The sequence below is a fragment of the Rattus norvegicus genome, chromosome 1 (genome assembly GCF_036323735.1).
Source record: "Rattus norvegicus strain BN/NHsdMcwi chromosome 1, GRCr8, whole genome shotgun sequence".
NCBI classification, from domain to species: Eukaryota; Metazoa; Chordata; class Mammalia; order Rodentia; family Muridae; genus Rattus; species Rattus norvegicus.
In genome coordinates this window covers 248,808,458-248,817,598 of record NC_086019.1, presented here as the reverse complement: position 1 = coordinate 248,817,598, position 9,141 = coordinate 248,808,458, and the positions used below count along the sequence as shown (strand labels likewise).

Below are 9,141 nucleotides of genomic sequence, written 5' to 3'. Positions count from 1 at the left end.
TTCTTTAGGTGTTTCTCAGCCACTTGGCATTCCTCAGCTGTGAATTCTTTGTTTAGTTCGGAACCCTATTTTTTAATAGGGTCATTTGTCTCCCTGCGGTCTAACTTCTTGAGTTCTTTGCATATTTTGGATATAAGGCCTCTATCTGTTGTAGGATTCGTAAAGATCTTTTCCTAATTTTTTGGTTGCCATTTTGTCCTAACCACAGTGTACTTTGCCTTCCAGAAAATGTGCAGTTTTATGAGTTCCCATTTGTCGATTCTTGATCTTAGAGCATAAACCATTGGGGGTTTGTTCAGGAAATTTTTTCCAGTGTCCATGTGTTCAAGATGCTGCCCTAGTTTTTCTTCTATTAGTTTGAGTGTATCTGGTTTGATGTGGAGGTCCTTGATCCACTTGGACTTAAGCTTTTTACAGTGTGATAAGCATGGATCGATTTGTATTCTTCTATATGTTGACCTCCAGTTGAACCAGCACCATTTGCAGAAAATTCTATCTTTTTTCTATTGAATGGTTTTGGCTCCTTTGTCAAAAATTCAGTGTCCATAGGTGTGTGGGTTCATTTCTGGGTCTTCAATTCTGTTCCATTGGTCTATCTGTCTGTCTCTGTACAAATATCATGCAGTTTTCATCACTATTGCTCAGTAATATTGCTTGAGTTCAGGGATAGTGATTCCCCTGAAGTCTTTTTATTGTTGAGGATAGTTTTAGCTATCCTGGGTTTTTTGTTATTTGAGATGAATTTGCAAATTGTTCTGTCTAACTCTTTGATGAATTGGATTGGTATTTTGATGGGGATTGCATTGAATCTGTAGATTGCTTTTGGTAAAATGGCCATTTTTACTATATTAATCCTGCCAATCCATGAGCATGGGAGATCTTTCCTACTTCTGAGGTCTTCTTCAATTTCTTTCTTCAGACTCTTGAAGTTCTTATTGTACAGATCTTTTACTTGCTTGGTTAAAGTCACACCGAGGTACTTTATATTGTTTGGGTCTATTATGAAGGGTGTCGTTTCCCTAGTTTCTTTCTCAGCGTGTTTCTCTTTTGTGTAGAGGAAGGATACTGATTTATTTGAGTTAATTTTTTACCCAGCCAGTTTGCTGAAGTTGTTTACCAGCTTTAGTAGTGCCCTGGTGGAACTTTTGGGATCACTTAAATATACTATCATATCATCTGCAAATAGTGATATTTTGACCTCTTCTTTTCCCATCTGTATCCCCTTGATCTCCTTTTGTTGTCTGATTGCTCTGGCTAGAACTTCAAGAAGTATATTGAATAAGTAGGGAGAGAGTGGGCATCCTTGTTTAGTCCCTGATTTTAGTGGGATTGCTTCAAGTTTCTCTCCATTTAGTTTAATGTTAGCAACTGGTTTGCTGTATATGGCTTTTAGTATGTTTAGGTATGGGCCTTGAATTCCTATTCTTTCCAGGACTTTTATCATGAAGGGGTGTTGAATTTTGTCAAATGCTTTCTCAGCATCTAATGAAACGATCATGTGATGTGCTCTTGCATTCGGTTTGCCAGAATTTTATTGAGTATTTTTGCATCGATATTCATAAGGGAAATTGGTCTGAAGTTCTCTTTCTTTGTTGGGTTTGTGTGGTTTAGGTATAAGAGTAATTGTGGCTTCATAGAAGGAATTCGGTAGTGCTCCATCTGCTTCAATTTGTGGAATAGTTTGGGTAATATTGGTATGAGGTCGTCTATGAAGGTCTGATAGAATTCTGCACTAAACCGGTCTGGTCCTGGGCTCTTTTTGGGTAGGAGACATTTAATGACTGCTTCTATTTCCTTAGGAGTTATGGGGTTGTTTAAGGGGTTTATCTGTTCCTGATTTAACTTCGGTACCTGGTATCTGTCTAGAAATTGTCCATTTCCTTCAGATTTTCAAGTTTTGTTGAATATAGGCTTTTATATTAAGATCTGATGATTTTTTGAATTTCCACTGAATTTGTAGTTATGTCTCCCTTTTCATTTCATATTTTGTTAATTTGGAAACACTTTCTGTGTCCTCTCGTTAGTCTGGCTAAGGGTTTATCTATCTTGTTGCTTTTCTCAGAGAACCAACTTTTGGTTCTGTTGATTCTTTCTATGGTCCTTTTTGTTTCTACCTGGCTGATTTCAGCTCTGAGTTTGATTATTTTCTGTCTTCTACTCCTCCTGGGTGTATTTGCTTCATTTTGTTCTAGAGCTTTTAGGTGTGCTGTCAAGCTGCTGACATATGCTCTCTCCTGTTTCTTTCTGCAGGCACTCAGCGCTATGAGTTTTCCTCTTAGCACAGCTTTCATTGTGTCCCATAAGTTTGGGTACGTTGTATCTTTATTTTCATTAAATTCTAAAAAGTTTTTAATTTCTTTCTTTATTTCTTCCTTGACCAGGTTATCATTGAGTAGAGCATTGTTCAATTTCCACGTATATGTGGGCGTTCTTCTCTTATTGTTATTGAAGACCAGTTTTAGGCTGTGGTGGTCCGATAGCACGCATGGGATTATTTCTATCTTTGTGTACCTGTTGAGGCCCGTTTTTTGACCAATTATATGGTTAATTTTGGATAAAGTACCATGAGGAGCTGAGAAGAAGGTATATACTTTTGCTTTAGGATAGAATGTTCTATAAATATCCGTTAGGTCCATTTGGCTCATGACTTCTCTTAGTCTGTCTATGTCTCTGTTTAATTTCTGTTTCCATGATCTGTCCATTGATGAGAGTGGGGTGTTGAAATCTCCTACTATTATTGTGTGAGGTGCAATGTGTGTTTTGAGCTTTAGTAAGGTTTCTTTTACATATGTAGGTGCCCTTGTATTTGCAGCATAGATAGTTAGGATTGAGAGTTCATCTTGGTGGATTTTTCCTTTGATGAATATGAAGTGTCCTTCCTTATCTTTTTCGATGAATTTTAGTTGAAAATTTATTTTATTCGATATTAGAATGGCTACTCCAGCTTGCTTCTTACGACCATTTGCTTGGAAAGTTGTTTTCTTGCCTTTCACTCTGAGATAGTTTCTGTCTTTGTCTCTGAGGTGTGTTTCCTATAGGCAGCAAAATGCAGGGTCCTCATTGCGTATCCAGTTTGTTAATCTATGTCTTTTTATTGGGGAGTTGAGGCCATTGATGTTGAGAGATATTAAGGAATAGTGATTATTGCTTCCTGTTATATTAATATTTGGATGTGAGGTTATGTTTGTGTACTTTTCTTCTCTTTGTTTTGTTGTCAAGATGATTAGTTTCTTGCTTTTTCTAGGGTGTAGCTTGCCTCTTTATGTTGGGCTTTACCATTTATTATCCTTTGTAGTGCTGGATTCGTAGAAAGATATTGTGTAAATTTGGTTTTGTCATGAAACATCTTGGTTTCTACATGTATGTTAATTGAGAGTTTTGCAGGATACAGTAACCTGGGCTGGCATTTGTGTTCTCTTAGGGTCTGTATGACATCTGTTTAGGATCTTCTGGCTTTCATAGTCTCTGGCGAAAAGTCTGGTGTGATTCTGATAGGTCTGCCTTTATATGTTACTTGAACTTTTTTCCTTACTGGTTTTAATATTCTTTCTTTATTTTGTGCATTCACTATTATGTTTCGGGAGGTGTTTCTTTTCTGGTCCAATCTATTCGGAGTTCTGTAGACTTCTTGTATGGTTATGTGTATCTCTTTCTTTAGCTTAGGGAAGTGTTCTTCTATGATTTTGTTGAAGATATTTACTGGTCCTTTGAGCTGGGAGTCTTCACTCTCTTCTATACCTATTATCCTTAGGTTTGATCTTCTCATTGAATCCTGGATTTCCTGTATGTTTTGGACTAGTAGCTTTTTCTGCTTTACATTATCTTTGACTGTTGATTCGATGATTTCTATGGAATCTTCTGCTCCTGAGATTCTCTCTTCTATCTCTTGTATTCTGTTGGTGATGCTTGTATCTACGGCTCCTTGTCTCTTCCTTTGGTTTTCTATATCCAGGGTTGTTTCCATGTGTTCTTTCTTGATTGCTTCTATTTCCATTTTTAATTCCTTCAACTGTTTGATTGTGTTTTCCTGGAATTCTTTCAGGGATTTTTATGATTCCCCTCTATAGGCTTCTACTTGTTTATGTTTTCCTGGAATTCTTTCCGGGAATTTTTTGATTCCTCTCTGTAGGCCTCTACTTGTTTATTTATGTTTTCCTGCGTTTCTGTAAGGGAGTACTTCATGTCTTTCTTGTAGTCCTCCAGCAGCATGAGCAAATATGATTTTGAAACTAGATCTTGCTTTTCTGTTGTGTTTGGATATTCCGTGTTTGCTTTGGTGGGGGAATTGGGCTCCGATGATGCCATGTGGTCTTGGTTTCTGTTGCTTGGGTTCCTGCGCTTGCCTCTCACCATCAGATTATCTCTAGAGTTACTTTGTTCTGCTATTTCTGACAGTGGCTAGACTGTCCTATAAGCCTGTGTGTCAGGAGTGCTGTAGACCTGTTTTCCTGTTTTCTTTCAGCCAGTTATGGGGACAGAGTTTTCTGCTTTCGGGCGTGTAGTTTTTACTACCTACAGGTCTTCAGCTGTTCCTGTGGGCCTGTGTCTTGAGTTTACCAGGCAGTTCGCTAGGAGCTGGAAGGTTTGTCTTACCTGTGGTCCCGAGGCTCAAGTTTGCTTGTGGGGTGTTGCTTATGAGCTCTCCGTGGCGGCAGCAACCAGGAAGATCTGCGCCGCCCTTTCCGGGAACTTCAGTGCACCAGGGTTCCAGATGGAGTTTGGTGTTTTCCTCTGGAGTCATTGATGTGGGCCGAGTGTAGTCTCTTCTAGTTTCCCAGGCGTGTCTGCCTCTCTGAAGGTTTAGCTCTCCCTCCCACGGGATTTGGGTGCAGAGAACTCTTTATCTGGTCAGTCCCTTCAGGTTCCGGCAGTGTCTCAGATGCAGGGGACCTGCTGCTCCTGTCCCTTATCTCCAGGAACCCAGAGGCAGTATACCGTTTCCTCTTGGATGTGGGCAGGGGTGGGCAGTGTTGTTGGTCTCTTCAGCTCTGCAATCTCAGGATTGCCCACCTGTCTTGGCGGTGAGCTCTCTCTCCCACGGGGTTTGGGAGCAGAGATCTGGAGGCAGGGAGAGTGAGATTGGGACTCCTGCTAAAAACCGGAAGTGTCCGGTCCTAGAGGAATTTTGCCTCTGTGTGTCCCAAGGCCACCAGTCATGTCACTTGCAGCAGAAAAGTTGGTCTTACTTGCAGTCCCAAGGCTCAAGTTTGCTCGTGGGGTGTTGCTTATGAGCTCTCCGCGGCGGCAGCCGTGATTCACTTTCTAGAGGATCCCTGTAACTACCACCCCATAATCTTGGCCCTTTCGGCTTCTCATCTGCCCCCATATTGATCCTGCTCTCCCTTTCCATTTCTCCTCCCTTCTGACACCCAGACTATTCCCTTCGTCCACCTCTTACAATTATGTCCTTCTGATTTCTAAGTGGGATTGAAGCCTCCTCACTTGGGCATTTCTTCTTAATATACTTCTTACAGTCTGTAGGTTATACTCTAGGTGTTGTGTACTTTTTGGCTAATATCCACTTTGTGAGTATATACTATGCATATCCTTTTGGGTTTGAGTTACCTCACTCTGGATGATACTTTCTAGTTCCATCCATTGTCCTGCAAATCTCACGATGTCCTCATTCTTAATAGCTGAGTAGTATACCATGGTGTAAATGAACCACCTTTTCTGTATCCATTTTTCCATTGTGGGACATCTGGTTCATTTCCAGCTTCTGTCTCTCACAAATAAGGCTTCTGTAAACAGAGTGGAGCATGTGCCACTGTGGCATGGTGGGGCATCTATTGGGTATATGTCCAAGAGTGGTATGGCTATGTCTTCAGGTAGACCTATTTCCAGTTTTCTGAGGAAAATCTAGATTTATTTCCAGAGTGGATGTACTGGTTTGTAATCCCACCAGCAATGGAAGAGTGTTGCCCTTTTCCAACATTCTCTCCAGCATGTGTTGTCACCTGAATTTTGATCTTAGCCATTCCGATTGGTGTAAGGTGCAATCTCATGCTACTTTAATTTGCATTTCCCTGATCACTATGCACTTTGAAAATTTCTTTAAGTACTTCTCAGCCCTTCAAGATTCCTCTGTTGTGAATTCTCTGTTTCATTCTATACCCCATTTTTTCACTGTATTGTATTGTATTGTTTGCTTGTTTGGTGGCTACTTTCTTGAGTTATTCATATATTTTAGATATTAGACTTTTATCAGATGAGGGGTTAGTAAAGATTTTTTTTCCAATCTGTAGGTTGCTGATTTTACTATTGATTGTGTTCTTTGCCTTACAGAAGCTTTGCTCATTCATGGGGCTCCACTTATCAATTCGTGATCTTAGAGCCTGAGCCATCGGTGTTCTTTTTAGGAAGTTTCTCACAGTGTCAATGTGTTTGAGACTCCTTAGAATTTTCTCTTCTATTAGATTCAGTGTATCTGGTTTTGTATTGAGTTCTTTGATTCATTTGGACTTGAGGTGACAAATATGGGTCTATTTTCATTTTTCCACATACAGATAGCCAGTTAGACCATCCCCATTCATTGGAGATGCTTTCTTTTATGCATTGTATATTTTTGGTTTCTTTGTCGAAGATTAGGTGTCCATAAGTGTGTGGTTTTATTTCTTGATCTTTAATTCTATTCCACTGATCAACCTGGTTTCTCTGTACCAATATTATGCTGCTTGTCACTATTTCTCTGTAGTATTACTTGAGGTCAGACATGGTGATTCCCCAAGAAGTTCTCTTATTGTTAAGACTTGTTTTCACTATTCTGAGATGTTTGCATTTCCAGATGAATTTGTCAATTGCCTTTCCATGTCTTTGAAAAATTTGGGTGTGATTTTGATGGGGATTGTGTTGAATCCATACATTACTTATGATAAGATCATGAGTTTTGCTATGTTAATTCTGTCAATCCATGATCATGGGAAATTTCTTCATTTTCTGAGATTTTCGTTTTCTTTCTTGAGAGACCTAAAGTTATTGTCATACAGCTCTTTCACTTGTTTGGTTAGAGTTATCCCAAGATATTTTATATTACTTATGAATATTGTGAAGGGTGCTGTTTCCCTAATTTCTTTCTCAGCCCACTTAACATTTGTATAATAAAAGGCTACTAATTTGATTTAATTTTATATCCAGTCACTTTCATGGTTGTTTATAAGCTGTAGAAGTTATCTGGTAGAATTTTGGAGATTGCTTATGTATACTCTCATATCTTCTGTAAATACTGATACTTTGAAATATTCTTTTAAAATCTGCATTCCCTTAACCCACTTTCATGGTCTTATTGCTCTAACTACAGCTCCCAGTACTATATTGACTAGATATTGGGAGAGTGGGCATTCTTATTTTGTCCCTGATTTTAGTGGGATTGCTTCAAGTATTTTTTCTATTTAATTTGAAATTGGTGGTTTGTTAGCTCTGAATTGATTTTATTTATATTTAGGTATGGGCCTTGAAGTTCTGATCTCTACAATACATTTTTTCCATCTTTATTAACTTGGGTATTTCTTATTTACATTTCAATTGTCAATCCCTTTCCTGGATTCCAGGACAACATCCTCCTAACTCCTCCTGCTCCTCTTCTCTCTATAGGCTTCTGCTTGTCTATTTGTGTTTTCTTGCATTTCTTTAAGTGAGTTTCTTTATGTCTTTCTTGAAGTCCTCCATCATATGATCAAATGTGATTTTAAAACTTGATCTTGCTTTTCTTGTTTGTTTTGATATTCTGTGTTTGCTTTGGTGGGAGAATTGGGCTCTGATGATGCTGTGTAGTCTTGGTTTCTGTTGCTTGTTTTCCTGTGCTTGCCTCTTGCCATCACGTTGTCTCTGGTGTTACCTTGTTCTGCTCCTTTTGACAGTGGCTTGACTGTCCTATAAGCCTGTGTGTCAGGAGTGCTGTAGACCTGTTTTCCTGTTTTCTTTCAGCCAGTTATGGGGACAGAGTTTTCTGTTTTCAGGCATTTATTCATTCCTGTCTACTTGTCTTCAACTCTTCCTGTGGGTGTGTGTCCTGAGTCCACCAGCCAGGTCACCTGTAACAGAAAACTTCATCTTATCTCTGGTCTCTCACCTCAAGTCATTCCTCGGGGATGAGTTTCAGCTCTCCATGAGGCAAGCAACCAGAAGGGCCTTCCTCACCTTCTCTCAGGTCCCAGTGCACAGGTAGCCCAGATGGTGCTAGGCAGTTTCCTCTAGAGTCAGAAATGTGGGCAGAGAGTATTCTCCTCTGGCTTCCTAAGTGTATCTGCCCCTCTGAAGGTCTAGCTCTCCCTCCCACGGGATTTGGGTGCAGGGAGCTGTTCCCTTTAGATCTGTGCACAGTCTGTACCACCGGGCTCCTGCAACTTGAGTGCCCCTATCTTCCTGTTCCCAGAGGCCCTATACAGTTTCCTCTTGGGCCAGGCATGTGTGCAATGGTGGTCAGTACTTACGTTCTCTCCTGCCCTGCACTCTCATGAGTGCCCACCTGTCTGGGCAATGAGCTTTCTCTCCCATGGAGTTTGGAAGCAGGGAGCTGCGGGCCAGGATCAGGGAGCTTCAGGCTCCAGCTAGAAACCGAGGTGTCTGGTCCCAGAGGAATTTTGCCTCTGTGTGTCCTGATACCACCAGGCAGGTCACTTGGAGCAGAACAGTTGGTCTTACCTTTGATCCCGCGGCTCAAGTTTGCTCAGGGGGTGGTTGCTTTTGAGCCCTCTGTGAGGGAGTCAACCAGGAGGGCCTGTGCTGCCTTCTGCTCCTTGCTTTTTATTAAGGCAAATTATATGCAAGTTGATCTTAATTTTTATTGTTAGGTCTACATTAGCTTGACTTTTCAGGACCAGTGACTTGAGAATAAGGTGCCATCAGCTATGTGGTCTTACCATCAAATTTTAAAACATAAGACATTACAGTATCTATAGCCTGTAATATCTCTGAGTTTTTTGAACATTACTGGCCCAAAACTCCTATAGAGGTATCTTGTACCTGGTACCCACATTGTATTTGGTAGCCTATCATCTCTAAGAGGGTCAGTGTTAATATATTATAAAATCAGTAATTTAAACTGTTTTTATTGTATGTATGTAAAATGTTAAGAGTTTATGTCTACTAGCTAACCTAGTAACCTGAAAATTGTGGGAGTAACTAACAATGTTCTGAGTGAAT

The 9,141-nt window shown here is 40.1% G+C and overlaps 1 long non-coding RNA gene across 1 annotated transcript; it reads right to left on the bottom strand.

Annotated features, from left to right (window-relative positions):
• Positions 1–1,603: 1,603 nt before the first annotated feature.
• Positions 1,604–8,610, bottom strand: LOC134485236 (uncharacterized). Its single transcript, XR_010063260.1, has 2 exons — positions 8,430–8,610; positions 1,604–8,030 (listed from the first exon to the last, which is right to left on the bottom strand). It is a non-coding gene; the product is annotated as an uncharacterized LOC134485236 (long non-coding RNA).
• Positions 8,611–9,141: the final 531 nt, after the last annotated feature.